The sequence below is a fragment of the Pleurodeles waltl genome, chromosome 1_1, assembly GCF_031143425.1.
Source record: "Pleurodeles waltl isolate 20211129_DDA chromosome 1_1, aPleWal1.hap1.20221129, whole genome shotgun sequence".
In the NCBI taxonomy this organism is placed as follows: Eukaryota; Metazoa; Chordata; class Amphibia; order Caudata; family Salamandridae; genus Pleurodeles; species Pleurodeles waltl.
This window is the reverse complement of record NC_090436.1, coordinates 251975445-251997752: the sequence shown is the minus strand read 5'-3', so window position 1 is coordinate 251997752 and position 22308 is coordinate 251975445.

The window sequence follows — 22308 nt, the reverse complement described above, 5'->3', positions numbered from 1 at the left end:
GGACTTATCTAGGTATGAAAGTCTGGCCTGTCTCTTGATGGGATTATTCAGCCCCTTTACATTCAAATAAAGTAAGCGTAGTTTATCTGATAGAGTGTATGACATCTAATGGGCAGAAGGGTAACTCATCACTTTGTAGGCCAACCCTAATACTAAGAGTACAAGCAAGGTTCAGTCTGAGCCTAAGAAAATGTGGCTACCTTACATTTGAATACCACCCCCAATTTACTCCCCAAATTAACAATAACAAAAAACTTAAATGTCCCTAGTAGGTCCAGAGCTCCCGAAGGAGCTGCAAGCTTCCTAGTGGTGTCATGAGTGACGAGGACCTCAGCCAAGATCTTTCCCATTGCCATCATCTTCTCCTTGATCTGGGCCCACCCCCCTACCACCCCACCCCCGCCAGCACCAAAATTAGCTTTTGCAGCGGCTCAGAGGTGACCCTCTAAAGATCAGTTGCCTGAGTCCCTGTTCAATCTTTTCTCTCCTGGGCCATAGTGTCTGGGTCCAGTTGGAAGTCTCTGGGGGAATTTGGGCTCCTCTGCCAGTTGGACCTTTTCTTGGCCCTCTGGTTCTCAGGGTCAGGCGGCCATCCAAAGAGTCTTGCTCAACCCCCAGCAGATCAGAGGTAGCCTTGAGGGATCGGAGTTGGTGTCAAGTCTCATACCATCTGAAAATTATCTGAAATGGGTGTCCCCACAGGTAAAAGAGACACCTCGCTCATGGAGGAACGTCAGGACAGACAGACCTTAATGTACAAGTTACTTACTTTCGGTAACAAAATATCTAGTAGAGACATATTCTAGTTGCAGATTCATTACCTTTGAATTTCCCCCAGGAGAAGACTGGATCCGGAGATTTTTTTTCGACCAATACCCTTGGTGTCGGTAGGCAGCAAAGCCGCCTCCGCGCAGTGACGTCGGTTTCTTTTAACGACTTTCCACGCCAAAGCGCAGAGCCACAAAGAACACTGATATTCGTGCACCAGAGCTAAGGACCTGAAGGGGGAAATCCCTGTCCCTAGAAATCAGTTCACAAGCGGGGATGATGGGTGGGTGGTAAGGAATCTGCAACTAAAATATGTCTCTACCAGATCCGCCCGAAGAGGCAGTCTGAATGGAGGATCGATTGACATGCTTAATAGCTCTGGATACCACACTCTCCGTGCCCAGTCTGGAGCCAACAAGATGACTTGGGCTCGGTCGCTCCTGATCTTCTTGAGAACTCTGGGCAGAAGTGGTATAGGCGTAAAGGCGTAACGGAGGTCGGAGTTCCACTCGAAACGAAAAGTATCTCAGAGTGAGTGCCCCCTTGGAAACTCCAACACGCAAAACAGCTGACATTGCGCGTTCTCTGCGGAGGCTCTCCCCACTGCTGAAAGAGACCTTGCGCCAGATGGAGATGCCATTTGTGATCAGCTGTGCATCAACGGCTATGGCGTTGAGAGAACCCGCCAGATGTTGAACCACCAGGGTAATGCCCTGATGTTCCAGCCATGTCCAGAGGCGTAGTGCCTCCTGACAAAGAGTCCAGGACCCTACTCAGCCATGTTTGTTGCAGTACCATGTGGCGCTAGTATTGTCCTTGAACACCTGCATTACTTTCCCTTTGAGAGAGGGAAGAAATGCTTTCAACGCAAACCTGATCGCCTGCAGCTCCAGAAGATTGATATGGAGGCCAGACTCCGCCGGAGACCAGAGGCCTCTGATCTCCGCCTCTCCCATGTGGCCGCCCCAACCCAGAAGTGACGCATCTGTCACTATAGATAGATCTGGTTAGGGAAGGAGAGAGGGCTCTGCCGTGGACCCAATGCGGATACGAAAGCCACCACTGTAGGTCTTTTGCAGTCCCCTCCGAGATCTGGACCATGTCGGAGAGATTCCCCTGATGCTGTGCCCACTGGAACTTCAAGTCCCACTGCAGAGCCCGCATATGCCATCTGGCATGTGTTACTAGCAGGATGCAGGATGCCACGAGGCCCAGCAGCCTCAGAGTTAGTCAGACCGACACCCAAGACCGAGGCCGTAGGATCGGAATCATAGCATGAATGTCTTGGACTCGCTTTTCAGGAGGATAAGCCCGAAACTGCACTGTGTCCAGAACAGCTCTGATGAAGGGGAGCATCTGAGAGGGAGTCAGGTGTGACTTTGTCACGTTTATTGTGAAACTCAGTGTGTGCAGGAGGTTCGACATAGTCTGAAGGTGGGAGTCCACCTTCAACAGCCAGTCGTCGAGTTAGGGAAAGACTGACACCCCTAACCTGCGCAGATGAGCTGCAACCACCGCCATCGCTTTCGTGAACACCCGAGGGGCGCTGGTAAGGCCGAAGGGGAGCATGGTAAACTGAAAGTGCTTGTGACCTACCACGAATCGTAGGTAACGTCTGTGGGCAGGCAGAATGGGGATGTGGAAATTAGCGTCCTGCTACTCCAACGCTACCATCCAGTCTCCTGGGTCCAAGGCAGACAGAACCTGAGCCCGGGTGAGCATTTTGAATTTCTCCATCTTGAGGAAGTAGTTCAGGTCCCGAAGGTCTAGGATAGGACGTAAGCCCTTGTCCTTTTTCAGCACCAGAAAGTAGCAGGAATAACAACCACGACCTACTTCGGGCACAGGGAACTTTTCTATAGCTCCTTTGGCCAAGAGAGCTGCCAAGGGAGGGAGTAGCCCTTTCGAACGATCTGCAAAACCCACCTCTCCGTAGTGATGGATTCCCAGTGGGGCAGGTGATGGCGCATCCTGCCCCCAACTGGATGTGCGTGAGGGGACGGACTAGGAGAGTTTGGAGGCTACAGCAGGGGCAGAGGTGGACTGGGTAGACCTCTGGTTCTCTGTCCCATGCCCACGTGGAATTCCACGTCCCCGGCCACGCAGAGGCTGGACAGAATGGATGGAACGGTGGCTGGGTGGAAGACGCAACAGGGAGCCACTTCAATGGCCACGAAAGGGGCGAAAAGTGGACTGTGGGGGACGAGGGGCAGAGAAAAGACCAAGAGACCAAGCTGTAGCCCGGGAATCCTTGAATCTCTCCAAGGCCGAGTCCACTTTGTCTCCAAAGAGACGGGGGCCATGAGTGACTGTTGGACTTCCCCAGAAAAACCAGAAGTAAGAAACCAGATGTGGCGTCTGAAGCAACCGATCTGCCCAGAGAGTCGGTTGTGTCCAGCCCACAACGGATTGTGAACTTTGCCACATGTCTCCCATCATTCTCAGCTTGGGAGAAGATAGCATGGGGCTCCTCCGCTATCTGCGGCAGGACTTGCGCAACCTTTTCCCACAAAGAGTGGGTATAGCAGCCCAAAAGGCATGCGGTGTTCACAGACCAAACGCGAGACTGGAGGAAGAAAACAATTTCTTACCAAACTGTAGACACTGCAGGGTCATCCTTCAAGCATGGCCCAGCTCCACTCTCTCCTGGCCCCAACAGCTTAGTTAGGCCCACATGGTCTTAGTCGCCTGCCAGGATATGAGGGAGGGAGGCGCTGGAGAGGGCCAGTCCACCAGGGCTGCTCCGGAGAGGTCACACCATCCAGGCCCCTGGCCCTCCATAGCTGCAAAATGCATCCCTTGCTCAGTCTTCAGGGTGCTTGAGGGCCCCACTCCCACATCCCCCACAGAACGCCTCCCTCGACGGTGCCATGTTTGTACCTCTCAGGGGCCAGCAGGCCTCTGCTGTTCTCAGGTGCTGCCAAGCAGGACCTGGATCTGGCCCGGACCTGCTATTCTGCTATCCTCTCAACCCTGATGCTCTCCCCCAAAGGTGGAGCAGCCTTGCGTGGAGTCTAAGTCCCACAATTCTATGCGGGAAACAGGCTCGGGGCTCTCTGACGTTATGCATCCCCTGTCATCTTGTGAACCTCGGCAGACGCTCAGTAGCTCTGCTCCTGCAATTTAATCTGCTCTGCAGGACCTCTGTTGGTGCGTTTGCATCGCGCAATGTGGGCACTAAGCTTTGGGTGCCACTTGAGCCTAGTAACCTTTCGGGGGGAGGAGGGAAGTCCGCTGATATCAGCCAACGGCTATCTTGCAGTGTATATAATAAAATATTTAATAATTTTTGCATTTGTTTAATGTATACTTGTTTCTGTATTTTGTGTATTGTTTTAAGTTTCGAATCATAGAAATTGCTGAAGCCAGGTTCCCCGGAAGCCAGAAGTCTGAAGGTTAGCAACTGCTGATGCTGATTTATGGCACACAAATCAAGCTTTAAATACTAGTGTAGGAAGTTGGCTCTGTATACACTAGCTCAAAGTGAGAGATTGTGTGCACAGAGTCCAAGGGTTCCCCTTAGAGGGTGATAGTGGCAAAATTAGATTTTTCTAATGCTCTATTTTGTGGTATTGTGGTCGAGCAGTAGGCTTATCAGAGGGTAGCATTTGTTGTACACACACAATCACACAAGCAATAAATGAGGAACACACACTCAGAGACTTAACTCCAAGCCAATAGTTTTTATATAGAAAAATATATTTTCTTAATTTATTTTAGAACCACAAGATTCAAGATTTGAAGTAAATACATAAAATGCAAGGTGCTCCACACAGGTAAGTAAGGAACTTTGAATTAGAGCAGTAACATACATTGTATAGGTTAAAATGGCAATAAGCTGTTTTACAAGTGGACACAGTGCAAAAATCCACAGTTCCTGGGGGAGGTAAGTATTGGTTAGTTTTTCAGGTAAGGCACTTACAATTTTCAGTTTCCTGGGCATAGGCAGCCCACTGTTGGGGGTTCAAGGCGACCCCAAAGTCACCTCACCAGCAACACAGGGCCGGTCAGGTACAGAGGTCATAGGAGGGCCCAAAACACATAGGCGCCTATGGAGAACAGGGGTACTCCGGTTCCAGTCTACCAAGTACCTGCGTCTACGGAGGGCAGACCAGGGGGGTTTTTGTAGAGCACTGGGGAGGACACCAACAGGCCCACAAAACACACCCTCAGCGGCACCGGGGCGTCCGGATGCAGTGTGCTTAGCAGCCGTTGGGTTTTCTGTAGAAATCAATGGAGGGACCCGGGGGTCACTATAGCGGTTTAGGCAGGGCACAGGGTGCTTCTTGGACCAGCCACCGACTGGGCTAGGCAGAGGGTCGCCTGATGGTCACTCCTGGATTGGAGTTCCGTTCCTTTTGATCCTGGGGGCTGCGGGTGCAGTGCATGTTCCAGGCGTCGGGTTCTTTGTTCCAGGCAGTCGCGGTCAGGGGGAGCCTCTGGATCCTCTCTGCATGCATCGCTGTGGGGGTGTAGGGGGCTCACAAGGTTGCAGTTGCCTGGGAATCCTCTCTGCAGTGTTGGTTCTCTGGAGCTCGAGCCAGGGGCGTCAGGTGCAGAGTGTGAAGTCTCACGCTTCCGGCGGGAAGAGTGAGTTATTTGGAAGTTGTGAAAAAGTAGCAAAGTTGTTGTTGCTTTTGAACAGTGCCGCTGTTATCTGGAGTTTTTTCATCCTTCGGGTTCAGGGCAGTCCTCTGAGGTCGCTGGTCCCTGTTGGATGCGTCGCTGTGTCTTTGAGTCTGGAAATAGGCCGGCAGGGCTGGGGCCAAGTCAGTTGTCGTCTCAGTCATCTCTGCAGGGCTTTCAGGTCAGCAGTCCTTCTTCTTTGTGTAGGTTGCAGGAATCTGATTTCCTGGGTTCTCGGTCACCCCTAAATACTAAATTCGGGGGGGTGTTTAGGTCAGGAGGGCAGTAGCCAATGGCTACTGTCTTGGAGGGTGGCTACACCCTCTTTGTGCCTACTCCCTGAGGGGAGTGAGGCACATCCCTAATCCTAGTGGGGGAATCCTCCAAACTCAAGATGGAGGATTCCTAAAGGCAGGGGTCACCTCAGCTCAGGACACCTTAGGGGCTGTCCTGACTGGTGGGTGACTCCTCCTTGTTTTTCTTATTATCTCCTCCAGCCTTGCCACCAAAAGTGGGGGCAGTGGCTGGAGGGTTGGGCATCTCCACTAGCTGGGATGCCCTGGGGTGCTGTAACAAACGGCATGAGCCTTTGAGGCTCACCGCTAGGTGTTACAGTTCCTGCAGGTGCGAGTTGAGAAGCACCTCCACCCAGTACAGGCTTTGTTCCTGGCCACAGAGTAACAAAGGCACCCTCCCCACGTGGCCAGAAACTTGTCTGGTTGTGGTAGGCTGGCAGAAACTGGTCAGCCTAGCACTAGGAGTCGGACTGGTATTCAGGGGGTATCTCTAAAATGCCCTCATGGTGTATTTTACAATAAATCCCACACTGGCATCAGTGTGCATTTATTGTGCTGAGAAGTGTGATACCAAACTTCCCAGATTTCAGTGTAGCCATTATGGAACTGTGGAGTTCGTGTTTGACAAACTCCCAGACCATATACTCTTTATGGCTACCCTGCACTTACAATGTCTAAGGTTTTGCTTAGACACTGTAGGGGCATAGTGCTCATGCACAAATGCCGTCACCTGTGGTATAGTGCACCCTGCCTTAGGGCTGTGAGGCCTGGTAGAGGGGTGACTTACCTATGCCACAGGCAGTGTGAGGTGGGCATGGCACTCTGGGGGGAGTGCCAAGTCGACTTAGTCATTTTCTCCCAACCAGCATACACAAGCTGTGAGGCAGTGTGCATGTGCTGAGTGAGGGGTCCCCAGGGTTGTATAAGACATGCATAAGACATGCTGCAGCCCTTAGAGACCTTCCCTGGCATCAGGGCCCTTGTTACCAGGGGTACCATTTACAAGGGACTTATCTGGGGGCCAGGGCTGTGCCAATAGTGGGAACAAAAGTACAGTTTAGGGAAAGAACACTGGTGCTGGGGCCTGGTTAGCAGGGTCCCAGCACAGTTTCAATCATAACTGGCATCAAAAAAAGGCAAAAGGTCAGGGGGTAACCATGCCAAGGAGGCATTTCCTTACACAACCCCACTTCCCCACACCAAACGAAAGAGGATGAGACTAACCTTTCCCAAGAGAGTCGTCATTTTCTAAGTGGAAGAACCTGGAAAGGCCATCAGCAATGGCATGGGCAGTCCCAGGTCTGTGTTCCACTACAAAGTCCATTCCCTGTAGGGATATGGAACACCTCAACAGTTTACGGTTTTCTCCTTTCATTTGCATCAGCCATCTGAGAGGTCTGTGGTCAGTTTGAACTGTGAAGTGAGTACCAAAAAGGTATGGTCTCAACTTCTTCAGGGACCAAACCACAGCAAAGGCATCCCTCTCAATGGCACTCCAACGCTGCTCCCTGGGGAGTAACCTCCTGCTAATAAAAGCAACAGGCTGGTCAAGGCCATCATCATTTGTTTGGGACAGGACTGCTCCTATCCCATGCTCTGAGGCATCTGTCTGCACAATTAACTGTTTAGAGTAATCTGGAGATTTCAAAACTGGTGCTGTACACATTGCTTGCTCCACGGTCCAGTTCACTTTCTTGGGCATTTTCTTGGAGGTCAGTTCTGTGAGGGGTGTCACTATTGATCCATATCCCTTCTCAAACCTCCTATAGTACCCAGTCAATCCAAGGAATGCCCTGACTTGAGTCTGGGTTTTTGGAGCTACACAGTCCAGAATAGTCTGGATCTTGGGTTGGAGTGGCTGAACTTGGCCTCCACCTACAAGGTGACCCAAGTAAACCACAGTACCCTGCCCTATCTGACATTTAGATGCCTTGATAGAGAGGCCTGCTGCTTGCAGGGCCTGCAAAACCTTCTTTAGATGGACCAGGTGATCCTGCCAGTTGGAGCTAAAGACAGAAATATCATCAAGATAAGCTGCACTTAAGGACTCCAAGCCACCAAGGACTTGATTCACCAACATTTGGAAGGTGGCAGGGGCATTCTTTAAGTCAAAAGGCATCACAGTAAACTGGTAGTGCCCATCAGATGTAGAGAATGAAGTTTTCTCTTTTGCTCCAGGTGCCATTTTTATTTGCCAGTACCCTGCTGTCACGTCAAAGGTACTTAAGTATTTGGCAGCAGCTAATTTATCTGTGAGCTCATATACCCTTGGGATGGGGTGAGCATCTGTCTTGGTGACAGGGTTGAGCCCTCTGTAGTCCACACAAAACCTCATCTCTCTCTTGCCATCTTTTGTGTGAGGTTTGGGGACCAAGACCACTGGGCTAGCCCAGGGACTGTCAGAGTGCTCAACCACTCCCAACTCCAGCATCTTGTGGACTTCCACTTTGATGCTTTCCTTAACTTGGTCAGACTGTCTGAATATTTTATTCTTAACAGGCATACTGTCCCCTGTGTCCACATCACAGGTACACAGGTGTGTCTGACCAGGGGTCAAAGAAAAGAGCTCAGCAAACTGCTGGAGGACTTGCCTGCAGTGAGCCTGCTGTTGGCCGGAGACGGTGTTTGAATAGATCACTCCATCTACTGAGCCATCTTTAGAGTCAGTGGATAGGAGATCAGGGAGAGGTTCACTCTCTGCTTCCTGGTCCTCATCTGTAACCACTAACATGTTTACATCTGCCCTGTCATGAAAGAGTTTGAGGCGGTTCACATGGATCACCCTCTTAGGGGTCCTGCTAGTGACTCTTTTGCTCAAGCACTGGGTAAGGGCCACTCCATCTGTCCTGAAGTGCCCTGGAAGCCACAGGCTCCAGAACCCAGACTTTCTGCCCTGGCTGAAACTCATCCATAGCAGCCTTTGGGTCATACCAAAACTTCTGGAGTTATTGGCTGGCCTCAAGGTTTTTGCTTGCCTTTTCCATGTACTCTGCCATCCTTGAACGTAGGCCTAGTACATAGTCCACCACATCTTGTTTAGACTCATGGAGAGGTCTCTCCCAGCCTTCTTTTACAAGTGCTAGTGGTCCCCTAACAGGATGGCCAAACAGAAGCTCAAAGGGGGAAAACACTACTCCCTTCTGTGGCACCTCTCTGTAGGCGAAAAGAACAAGTTACTTACCTTCGCTAACGCTTTTTCTGGTGGATACAATAGCTACCTGTGGATTCCTCACCTTGTCACTCCTCACCTTATGAATTTGTCCTTGCGCCAGCTTCCGACGGAAAGTCTTCTTCCCAGCTCTCCACGTCGACGAGGACTTCACAATTGCACGGTTCCACGTGACTCCGTCTGTCTTCACCGTGCCAATAAGAGTTTCAAAACTCCTTTTTCCACAATATTCAACACCCAAGAGTCTGTTGTTCTCCCACTCGCGGAGAAAAAGACTAAGCCTTCCCCCTACAGGAGAGGCATGGTCGATAAAGTGGGGAAAACTAGGGCTGCTTCCCCTGCTGTTGTCCACCAGAGGAAGAGGATGAAGATGAATGGTGCTGCTGGGCTGCCACTCTAGCTCCAACCCTCTCTCGCCCTCTAAAGGATCGATAGGATGGATTGGCAGGTTGTTAAGCCGAGTACTGGGGCCTCCATAAAACTGCCCCACGACCAAACCCTCTGAACCTGTGAAAAGCCCTATAAGGGCCAGCAGGGGTAACCTGTAAGCCTAAGGAATTTGCTGTAGCCCGGCTCTCCTTAAAATGTTCAAGGGCAGAGTCTGCTTTCTCCCCAAAAAGCTTTTCACAGTCAAAGGGCAAGCCTAGTAAGGTGGTCTGTACATCCGAGGAGAATTTGGAGGACCTCAGCCAAGCGTGCCTCCTTGAAGCAACAGATGTCCCTATTGCCCTGGCAACTGAGTCTGTTGTATTAAGGCCAGATTGTATAATCTGCTGCGCCGCAGCCTGTGCGTCCGAAAAGAGTGTTCCAAAAGGCATCTGTGCGTCCTGTGGCAGATCCCCGACCATAGCCTTGGCTGAGTCCATAAGGGCGTGGACATACCTGCCCAACAAACAGGTAGCGTTTGCAGCCTTCAGCGCATTGCTGCAAGACGAAAATATATTTTTTGAAGACTGTTCCATTTGATTGGACTCTCTATCAGACGGGACTAAAGGGAATGAACCAGGAGCAGACTTTGTGGAGCAAGACGCTTGAACCACTAAACTCTCCACGGTTGGATGACGAGAAAGGAACCCAGGTGCTCCCCTATGCCTCCTTGCTACAGCTCTATTCACAGCCGGAGATGAAACTGGTTTCCTCCACAAGTCCATAATAGGCTCCAACAATGCCTCGTTGAAAGGCAGCAAAGGATCAACCGAGTACAAAGAGGGATGCAGCACCTCAGTTAGCAGATTTGTCTTCACCTCTGCTGCAGATAAAGGCAGGTCTAAAAAGTCCGCTGCCTTTCTAAAGACCGAATGAAATGTCGCTGCCTCCTCTGTAAACTCCCCTGGAGATGAAATGTCCCATTCCGGGGAAGTATCCAGCCCACTGGCTGACCCCAATCCTTGGTGTTCATCCGAAGGCTCTACAAGCTCACCCTCTTCCAACTGCCGGTATTCTTCCTCTTCCAGGAGACGCAAGGCCTTCCTTCGAGATCTCAAGCGGGATTCTAGCCTCGGCGCCGACATCGAATCCACCGACGCCAAAGACACTGCTTCCGAATCCCGACCGGGCACAGCAGAGGATGGATGGATCTGAGAGTCACTCGGACCCGGTGCCAACACGAACTCCAACGGCGCCTTCTTCGGAGTCGGCTGGCACGCAGGTAATGGAACCGGCTGGCCAGGGGATAGCATCGGCGTCGGCTGACGCAGTGATGACAACGGCACCACGGATCTAGATGGTGACACCATACCTCGTGGAGACGTCATCGGTGCCTCAACCGGGCAAAACGGCATAAACGGCCTCATCTTATATGGAGCCGGGGAGCCCAGTGAAAATGCTAATGACCCCGGTGCACCAGCAGGGGCCATAGAGTGGAAAACAGCATACATAGCATTTAGAAATGCAGCCGGATACGCTCCCGGAGCCGGGAAGGCAGGAAATCTCTGGTCTTGATCCTGCTGCTGCACATCAGGCTCTTGGGGCGCCGGTGAAAACTGAGGGCTATGAGGAGCCACCTCATAGACTGACAGCGTCGGAGATATTTCTGGACTCTGGGGCTGCGGAGTCACAGTAGGGCTCACCTCACAATTGCTTTGACGCCTAGCAGATGGAGACCTCGATCGGCTCCGTGTCGAACGGCGCCATGAGTCATGAGGTCACTGTGAGTCATGTTGACACTGATTCTTGTGCCTCTTGGACGAAGCATGAGATGAAGCCCTCTTATGGCCCTTTTTCTTAGCCTTCGCTAAGAAAAGCTTGGCCTCTCTTTCTTTTAGTGCCTTAGGGTTCATGCTCTGGCACGATCTACACCCCTCGACATTGTGCTCAGAGCTAAGACACCAAAGGCAGTCCCCGTGAGGATCAGGGACCGACATCCGACCGCCACATTCATTACAAGGCTTGAAACCTGATTGTCTTGGGGGAGACATTGTAACTCCTAAAGCTGCAACTCTATCCAATGAGCCAGGAAAAAAAAACGTTAGAGTCGAAGGCACGGAAAAAAGTAAACTGACGTCAGCACGCCGGCGAGGACCTCTTATTGGCACGCCGACGTCAGACGGAGTTGCGTAGAGCCGTGCAATTTTGACGTCCTCATCGACGTGGAGAGCTGGGAAGAAGACTTTCCGTCAGAAGCTGGCGCAAGGACGAATTCATAAGGTGAGGAATGATAAGGTGAGGAATCCACAGGTAGTTTGTATCCATCAGAAGCAGGCATGGCAAGAGGGCATCCCATCTCCTTTTGAGTTTTTCAGGGAGCCCCATGATCATACACTTCAATGTATTGTTAAACCTCTCAACAAGACCATTGGTTTGTGGATGGTATGGTGTGGTGAATTTATAAGTCACCCCACACTCATTCCTCATGTGTTTTAGGTAAGCTGACATGAAGTTGGTACCTCTGTCAGAAACCACCTCCCTAGGAAATGCCGCTCTGGTAAAGATACCAATGAGTGCTTTGGCTACTGCAGGGGCAGTAGTGGACCTATGGGGAATTGCTTCAGGGTAGCTAGTAGCATGATCCACTACTACTAGGATATACTGGTTCCCTGATGCTGTGGGAGGTTCCAGTGGACCCACTATGTCCACTCCCACCTTTTCAAAGGGGACTCTCACCACTGGAAGTGGAATGAGGGGGGCCTTTGGATGGCCACCTGTCTTACCACTGGCTTGACAGGTGACACAGAAGGTGCAAAACTCCTTTACCTTCTGGGACATACTGGGCCAGTAGAAATGGTTGACTAATCTCTCCCATGTCTTGGGTTGTCCCAAATGCCCACCAAGGGGAATGTCATGGGCTAAGGTCAGAATGAACTCCTTAAACTCCTGAGGCACTATCACTCTCCTAGTGGCACCAGGTTTGGGATCCTTTGCCTCAGTGTAAAGGTGTTCATCTTCCCGATAAACCCTGTGGGTTCCACTGACATTACCTTTTTCTTGCTCAGCTGTTTGCTGTCTTAGGCCTTCAAGAGAGGGACACGTTTCTTGCCCCTTACACAGCTGTTCCCCTGAGGGTCCCCCTGGGCCCAAGAGCTCAACCTGGAAAGGCTCCAGCTCCATGGACTCAGTTCCCTCAGGGAATAGAACATCTTCCTGGGAAGAGAGGTTCGGTTTCTTTTGCTGTGTGGAAGCTGGTTCCCCAGTCTTCTTTCCTTTTCTCTTGGAAGGTTGGGCCATTAATCCTAGACTCCAACACTTCTTTTTCACACTGAGCCCTGCACTGTGTCCTTGTCTTGACACACACCAGTTCAGGGATACCCACCATGGCTGCATGGGTCTTGAGCTCTACCTCAGCCCATGCTGAGGGTTCCAGATCATTTCCTAGCAGATATTCTACTGGAATTGCAGAGGAGACTACCTCCTGTTTCAGGCCAGTGACCCATCCCCATTGTAAAGTTACCATTTCCATGGGATGGACTTTAGCTTGATTGTCAGCATTAGTGACTGATATGTCTGTCCAGCCAGGTACTGTCCTGGGGAAACCAGTTTGTCTGTCACCATTGTGATACTGGCACCTGTATCCATCAGGGCTTCTACTCTAGTCCCATTGATTAAGAACTGCTGCCTGTGTTTTTGCATGTTAGGCAGCCAGGCAGAAAGTGTGGCTAAGTCCACCCCACCCTCAGAGACTAATGTAGCTTCAGTGTGAACCCTGATTTCCTCTGGGCACACTGTTAATCCCACCTGAAGTCTGGCTATTCCAGTGCTAACTGGAGTAGTACTTGTTGTCAGACTTTTCTTGGGACAGGCGTTGTCTACAGTTTGATGTCCATGCTGAGTACAGATCGACACCAGCCCTTCTTGGGATCAAGGTTTTTACCCTTATACCCATTTGAGGACTGTGAAGAGGATCTGGGCCCACTCTCCTGAGCAGGTTTTTGGGGCCCTGTAGAAGACTCTTTACTTTTTCCCTTGGATGTCTCACCACTCTTCCCCTGGGGAGGCTTTGTGACCCCTTTTTTTTGGGTCACCCCCTGTGGAAGTCTTGGTCACCCTAGTCTTGACCCAATGGTCTGCCTGGTTTCCCAATTCTTGGGGAGAAATTGGACCTAGGTCTACCAGAAGTTGATGCAGTTTGTCATTGAAACAATTACTTAACAGATGTTCTTTCATAAACAAGTTATACAGCCCATCATAATCATTTACACCACTGACAGTTATCCAAATATCTAGTGTTTTGACTGAGAAGTCAACAAAATCAACCCAGGTCTGGCTCGAGGATTTTTGAGCCTCCCTGAACCTAAGCCTGTACTCCTCAGTTGAGAATCCAAAGCCCTCAATCAGGGTAGCCCTCATGAGGTCATAGGATTCTGCATCTTTACCAGAGAGTGTGAGGAGTCTATCTCTACACTTTCCAGTGAACATTTCCAAAAGGAGAGCTCTCCAGTGAGATCTGTTTACTTTGATGGTTGCACAAGCCCTCTCAAAAGCTGTGAACCATTTGGGGAAACGCCGAAACTTGCAGGGGCCGGAGGAGGTGACGGGCAGCAGCTGTGAGCTGCCTTTTGATCAGGGCAGGAGCCCTTTAAAACTGCGTGTGCGCTCCCGCTCCGCGGGAAACGCCGAAACTTGCAGGGGCCGGAGGAGGTGACGGGCAGCAGCTGTGAGCTGCCTTTTGATCAGGGCAGGAGCCCTTTAAAACTGCGTGTGCGCTCCCGCTCCGCGGGAAACGCCGAAACTTGCAGGGGCCGGAGGAGGTGATGGGCAGCAGCTGTGAGCTGCCTTTTGATCAGGGCAGGAGCCCTTTAAAACTGCGTGTGCGCTCCCGCTCCGCGGGAAATGCCGAAACTTGCAGGGGCCGGAGGAGGTGACGGGCAGCAGCTGTGAGCTGCCTTTTGATCAGGGCAGGAGCCCTTTAAAACTGCGTGTGCGCTCCCGCTCCGCGGAACGAGCGCGGGCGGCGCCCGGGCGAAGCCCGGGCCAAGGGCGGGCCCGTCCTTGCCCGTCATTGCCAGGAAGAGGCAGGGCAGGGCCACCCCTCTGACACTTATTTTTAACTGTGGTCCCAGATAACCACTCTGTATTTGACTGCCTGAAGGACATACTCAAGCCTATTCACACAGTGTTGGGGTAGTTTTCCTTCAAAGCTCTAGGCCTCTACCTAGCTCGTGGTTAATTACCAATATAAACCCGCCTTTGTTCGCCCCGTTGTGCTCCTACTTGAATCTCCCACTAATCCCCATATATTTTCCAACCGTAAATTTGTCTTTTTGGTAGGTGGAACGTGGCGCAGGGGTTGGAACTCTCCATTCATTTTCCGCCCTGTGCCTGCCTGCTCACGAAAAGTGGATTGGGCCAAACTACACACACATATATGTACCTGGGCCTTTGACCGTAGTTTCGTCCCTGAGATCCGCAAATAGCAGGACTTGAGAAGTCCACTTAACGCTTGCTTGGGGCAGAAGTTGGGTTCCAAAAGGCCCAACCATCACTATTATTCAGGAGCTCATTAAAGGCCCTTGGTTTTTTGGCAAAATGGGCCGACGACGTGGGGGGGGATTGGATGGGAAACTGCACTCTAACAAAACCCTGGACGGCTTTTTACAAAAGGCCGTTGGGGAACTTGAAAGAGAAATAGAATTAGTGCAACGACGCCTTACCGCCCCTCCTTCCGCATCCATAAGTCTAGCCCATGATAGCCCAGTTTCACAGCTCCACCCGCGACTAGAGCTCCAGTCGGTACCGTTTATCCCTTCCCCTCCTCCGTCTAAAACTCCTCAAGAGATCCAAGATGTAACTCCAAATGCACCTGCCATTGGTGTCGCACCAACCTTGTTGGCCCAGTGTCCCTCAACAGAAGGTTCCCTTACTTTAACTGAATCCAATACTAAAGGGAAAAGGAAGCGAAGGGAATCTGTCCTCAAAAATAAACGCTCCAGAACCCTGAGTCCCTCCAACTTGGCCCAACCTTCTACTAATGATATGGCATCAATCTCCTTACATAATACCATTAACCCCTATGTAAATGAGTCTATAAGGGATCTCATAAGAGATGAGCTCTCTAAATTACTTCTTCCTATCTCTAACCGTCTTCAAATAATTGAGGACAAACTTGAAAGTCTCACGAGCAGGCAGCTACCTATAATTTCTTTACCTGTAGAAATTCAACCTAATCATGATTCTTTTGCTTCCAATAGTCACACTGGCCAAATACCCAAAATTTTTCCTCCTATTTTAACTCACGACCGGCCTAGTTCCGCTAAAACTCCCAGTATCCTGACGAATAAGCCCCACATGGCCTTAGCTCCCTTACCAAAAGGAACTGCCTCATGGAATAATCCAGTAACTAAGTCGGGAGACGGCACCCCTATTAGGGAATTCTCACAACCAGCATACCAGAAGAAGGATAAGAGTAGGGACTCTCAAGAACCTAAAGTGCTTCATTTACCACCTGAATCATGCCCTTATGTTCTTATTATATCCAATGTTCCCGAACTCAAACCTCATTTTTCTGAATCTTTTTTTGAACTTAAAAACAAGGTTATTCACTGGTTGCATGTGAATGCGGGGTTTGCCTTTTCCATGTCACCTTCGATATTGATGGTGAGAAGGGTTGGGTGGGTAGGTCCTCTAGCGAAGATTGGATCTGGGGACTGTATTGTCATTAATTTTAATTCCCCCGATCTTGTTCAACGACTTTCTTTAATTGCTAACAGACCTTATCCTACAACTGGCAAAACTTCTCTTTGCAGGTTACAAGTGTTCTATCCACCTTCCATGTCGTCCTGGAGCACCCAACCATCACCATCATACGGGGCTGGTTCGGTTACTTATACACTGCCTACCCCCGTAACTGGTCCTAGACGTCCCCTATCTTCTCTCTCTGAGGCAGATTGACTAGGAGACGCCTTTCAGGATGTGGTACTGTCTAACTGTGAAGCTGAGTCCATTTGCTCTATTGGCCTTAACATCTTGGCAGATTTTGTTGTCCCGGGTTCACCCACAAGTTCAACATGTCAAGCAACTGAGGAATGCATTTCTAATTTGTCAATTGCTCCCTATACCTTGGGTCACATCAGTATGGTCATTTCACCAAATCCAAACAGTGTTGGGGTTACATCTAGCGTGGTTCTAAAGACACAGAACGAGAAATCTCTTGGTCTTAACCCACCCGAGGGAAGCATCATGGTCTTTAATAGTCCCCCCCCTAGTATTTTGTATTCCCAGAATAAAGTTGGGTCCTCATGCTCAGAGGATCTCGATAAGGTACTCAGCTGGAACATAGCTGGATTGGAAAGCAAATTACAAAGCCCAGGTTGGGGTAACCTTATTGATGATCACTTGATCTGTCTTTTTCAAGAAACATGGGCATTAGAACCCAAATATAGACTCGGTTTCAAAAGCTATTGGGTTTCGGCCCGCAAGTCATCCTCTGGGAGACCTTCGGGAGGGTTGCTTGTGTGGCTAAACACTTCTCTCAGATGTAAGATAGAAGAATTAGATACAGGTTGCCCGGACCTGCAAGCTTTATTGTTAATGATTTCTGAAGAAAAACCCCTCCTGTTAATAAATATCTATAACAGGAATGCGAGCCCCCACTCTGAGCCTGACGTTCTGTCGAATTTGGACTATCTTCTTAAAAGCAATCCCTCCTTTTTTGTCTTAATTGGAGGAGATTTTAATGTTACTTTTGAACCCAATCCTTTAGTCCAAGGAATTTGTAAAGAAGAGGATGCCCATTGGGGCATCCCCCAACTAGTCTCCAACAAAAAACCAAGATTGAACAAATCTGCGCGCTTTTTGGCTGACATTGCACTAGCCCATGGCCTCCGAGCCTGTAATGGCCGCTCACATTCGGATACTATTTTGCGACCCACTTTTAGGCGCGGAGAATATAGCAGTCGCATTGACTACATATTTCTTGATATCCGCCTTTGGCGATACATGGTAGATATGAGGGTAGAGGAGCAGCCCGTGAGCGACCACGATCCTCTGATTCTATCAACCAGAGGTCTTTTTCCTTCACTCATAGTACCTCACCCTAGGTCTAATGCTTCCCATCTAGCCCTAACTAATAATAGATGCAATCTTAAATGGGAATCTGTTATCTCCTCCCCTAATCATCTGGCATCTATTTATAGCTTGCTTGCAAAGCATATGGAGTGTATGACCCGGTTAGACGAGTCTGAGGAGGACGTCAGCCTTCTCACAGCCCATACTGATCTGTTCCAATCTTTAAAACAACTTTTTATAAAAGAGACTGCCAACAACTTCAAAAAAAAATACAATGCTCCTTGGTTCAATAACTCTTGCAGAATAGCACAATTAGCTCTCCTGGACGCAATTAAAGAAGGCCACGCTGCGACACTGAGAATAGCCAGGGGCGCTTATAAGAAGGAATGCTCAAAGGCACGCAGAAGCTGGGAGGAGGCCAGATGGGCCACTATTCTGGATTCAGCTTTATCTAATAATACATCCAGGTTTTGGAAACTAATAGCTGACAATGACATTGACTCTCCTGCCGCGCCTGGCTCTACAATCCTCTCAGCAACTTGGGTAGAGCATTTTGGGCAACTTTATGGAGGTCCACCAGAAGTTTCTCTGTGGCCCCCCAATGATTCATTAAACCAAAAGATCATTCCAATTTCATTTTCTCTATCCGAAACTAGAGCTGCAATAGACTCCCTGAAATGGGGGAAGGCTCCTGGCCCAGATAAAATTCCAGGTGATCTATATAAATCTAGACCTGACATATGGGCTCCCTACCTCAATTTTATCTGCAATGCAATCGCAGCGGGCGCTCCAGTTCCATCTACTTGGAAAGGGGCTGAAATTGTACTGATCTTTAAAAAAGGAAATCCAAACACTCCAGCTAACTACCGTCCAATCAGTCTCCTCGATAACTTTCAAAAAATGTATGCGAAACATCTTCTGTCCCACCTTGAGGAATGGATTATTGAGTTTGAAGCTCTTTCTGATTTACAAGCGGGTTTCAGACCCGCAGTGAGCACAGTTGACCAAGCCCTAAGATTTATGTCTATAAAATGGAAGAATGTTGACCTGGGGAGGGGTAACCTTTATGTGGTCTTTGTAGATCTAAGAGCCGCATTTGACCTGATCCCCAGGAATCTGCTGTGGTCAACCTTATCTAACATGGGAGTGCCATTTGGCCTCCTGAAACTTATAGCTCAATTGCACCAAAATACCTTTGCCCAAATCAGGTGTGGACAAGGGGGCGAGCTGACTGACCCTGTAGCTATCAAAAAAGGAGTTAGACAAGGTTGTGTTTTGGCACCTACTCTTTTTCTGCTCTACATTAATAATTGTATCCACTACCTAGAGAACTGCATAAATGATTCTCCGAAACTGGGTGGGAAAAAAATCCCCTGTCTGCTTTATGCAGATGATACGATCCTATTGTCAAAATCGCCAATGGGAATTCAACACCTGATCAACCAGTTCTGTGCTTACTGTAGCGACTATGGTTTAGAAGTAAACATTAAGAAAACTAAATTAATGATATTCACTAACTCTAAAAAACGATTGCGTACTGATATTAAGATGAATTCAACCCCATTGGAGAAAGTTGAAGAGTTTGACTATTTGGGTCTCAGATTATCTACATCAGGCAAATGGAAGGCAGCTATTGATAAAGGGGCTCTGATCATAAGCCAAAGAGGTGGGGCCTTAGTCCGTAGATCTAGAAAGGCTCCGAGCCCCCCTCTGAACATTCTCGCGGAGATTTATAATGTTCAAATTAGAGCAGCGGCCTTATATGGAGCGGAACTTTGGGGGTCCAACAAAAACCTGGACATTCTGCAAACCAAGGAAAACATTTTCCTTAGGCAGGTGTCCAGGCTAGGTACAGGTACACCAATGACCCCTTTAAGGCTTGACCTTGGTTTAAATGGCATTAAAACCATAGCGGCCTTAAGACCCCTTTCCTACTGGATTCGTCTATGGAAATCTGCTGAACTTGAACCATATAGGCTGGCTATAAGAGAGTTGATAGCTGCCCCCAAGGCATTGGAGAGAATCCCTTGGCTGAAAGAGATGAAAACCGCCTGGGATAAAATGGGTCTTCCCCATTATTGGAACCACCCGGATCAAATCCCCGATAAGGCTAGGAGATTTGTCACAAGCAGATATTGGGAGAAAGTTAACGAAGATTCCTTGCACCAAAAGGGGGCGGGTAGGTTAACAATGGATTTTCTTCAAATTAAGCATGAACCCTGGGCTGAGAATTTCCTGAACCTCCCTATCCCTCCGTATGCCCGCGCTCTTTACCTGCAGTTAAGATATGGTACATTGCCTATCAATGGGTTCACGGCCCATTGGCCATCTAACATCGCTACAAATGATAGGTGTATTTTCTGCCAACATTGTAAAGAATCATCAGAGCATGTATTATTCTTCTGCCCTCTGTATAAGACACCAAGAAAGAGGTGGATTATTCCCCTCTGTAAAAATATGTCATTTCAGGATAGAGCGACTGCCATTAGAATCTGCACGCATGATTTCTCTCCCAGGGTAGCCATTCCAGTTACCAAATACTTATCGGAGACCTGGTACATCCGTCGCAAATTCATTGCATCTAAAAGCTCCTGAGTCATCTCTATATTAGTCTTTAGAAGGATTTTAATCTGCTCTTTTTATCTTCCTGTATTGTTTTTAGCAGGAAATTTCCATTAGGAAGTTGTTGCCTTCTTCATGATTTCCTGAGACTGCACTAGCCTATATAGCCTTCCCATATAGCTTTTACTGCTGTTTTTTGATTGGTATTCTGATAATGTTTTTTATTCTATTTTTTATTTTTTTAATCTAATCAGACTATCTCTGTCTTTTTGTCTTCTGGTCGTGCACACTGGTCCCCCAGACAAAAAGTTTTATACCTTAATTTTTAGCTCTGTCCCCTTTTTTTTACTACATCTATTTATGTCCTACTTTATTGTATTTATATATTTGATCAAATGCTCTGTCCTGTTGTTCTTATTGCTAGAATGTTTTGACGACTATTGGTTTTACATTGTTACCATGTTTTTATCACTCTTTTCTTTTATGTATGATTGTTATTATTACCTCAAATGGTCTAGATTTCTAGACCGAATGAACTCAAATAAAAATACAATATCATCACCATCTTCATATTTTGTTACAATCCCTTTGGGGATTTTTTGGATGTCAGTATTCTCTCTGACCCTATGTAAGTTGCTGCCACCACTGATAGGAGCTAAACCCATCTCATGTCTTTCCCTTTCTATGGCTAGGAGCTGTCTCTCCAAAGCCAATATTTTGACCATCCTGGCTAACAGGAGGTCATCTTCATTGAGGCTGTCCTCAATGTTTCCAGAGTTACTGGTCTCCCCTGTGGAAGAACCAGTTTCTCTGACTATGATTTGTGGAGTCAGGGTTTGAGAAACCCTGTTCTCCCTGATTAGGAAAGGAAGGGGGACTCATCCTCCACTAATTATCCCATTTGTAGGATTATCCTCAGAGGCGTGGTCCTTTGCAAACTCTGCCAAAAGCTCATGGAGCTTTACTTTGGTAGGGTTGGATCCAGTCTTTATATATTTCTTTAGCTTACAGCGAGACCTTAACTCAGACATCCCTAGATGGAGGTAAGGCCTCTACCCGGCCTCACAGCCCTAAGGCAGGGTGCACTATACCATAGGTGAGGGCATAGGTGCATGAGCACTATGCCCCTACAGTGTCTAAGCAAAACCTTAGACATTGTAAGTGCAGGGTAGCCATAAGAGTATATGTTCTAGGACTTTGTCATACACAAACTCCACAGCACCATAATGGCTACACTGAAAACTGGGAAGTTTGGTATCAAACTTCTCAGCACAATAAATGCACACTGATGCCAGTGTACATTTTATTGTGAAATACACCCCAGAGGGCATCTTAGAGATGCCCCCTGAAAACATACCCGACTTCCAGTGTGGGCTGACTAGTTTTGCCAGCCTGCCACACACCAGACATGTTGCTGGCCACATGGGGAGAGTGCCTTTGTCACTCTGTGGCTAGAAACAAAGCCTGTACTGGGTGGAGGTGCTTCTCACCTCCCCCTGCAGGAACTGTAACACCTGGCTGTGAGCCTCAAAGGCTCACCCCCTTTGTTACAGCGCCCCAGGGCACTCCAGCTAGTGTAGATGCCCGCCGCCTCCGGCCACGGCCCCACTTTTGGCGGCAAGGATGGAGGAGATAATGAGAAAAACAAGGAGGGGTCACTGGCCAGTCAGGACAGCCCCTAAGGTGTCCTGAGCTGAGGTGACTCTGACTTTTAGAAATCCTCCATCTTGCTGATGGAGGATTCCCCCAATAGGATTAGGGATGTGCCCCCCTCCCCTCAGGGAGGAGGCACAAAGAGGGTGTAGCCATCCTCAGGGCTAGTAGCCATTGGCTACTAACCCCCCAGACCTAAACACATCCCTAAATAGAGTATTTAGGGGCTCCCAGAACCTAGCAAGATAGATTCCTGCAACCTGAAGACGAAGAAGGACTGCTGACCTGAAAGCCCTGCAGAGAAGATGGAGTCACCAACTGCTTTGGCCCCAGCCCTACCGGCCTGTCTCCCCACTTCAAGAAAAACTGCAACAGCGACGCATTCCACAGGGTCCAGCGACCTCTGAAGCCTCAGAGGACTACCCTGCATCTAAAAGGACCAAGAACTCCCAAGGACAGCGGCTCTGCTCCAAAGTAGAAACATCTTTGCAACAAAGAAGCAACTTTTAAAGACAACACGTTTCCCGCCGGCAGCGTGAGACTTAGCACTCTGCACCCAACGCCCCGGCTCGACCTGCGGAGAAACAACACTACAGGGAGGACTCCCCAGCGACTGCGTCCCTGTGAGTAGCCAGTGTTGACCCCCCTGAACCCCCCAGCGACGCCTGCAGAGGGAATCCAGAGGCTCCCCCTGACCGCGACTGCCTGCTTCAAAGAACCCGACGCCTGGTAAAGACACTGTACCCGCAGCCCCCAGGACCTGGAGGATCCGACCTCCAGTGCAGAAGCGACCCC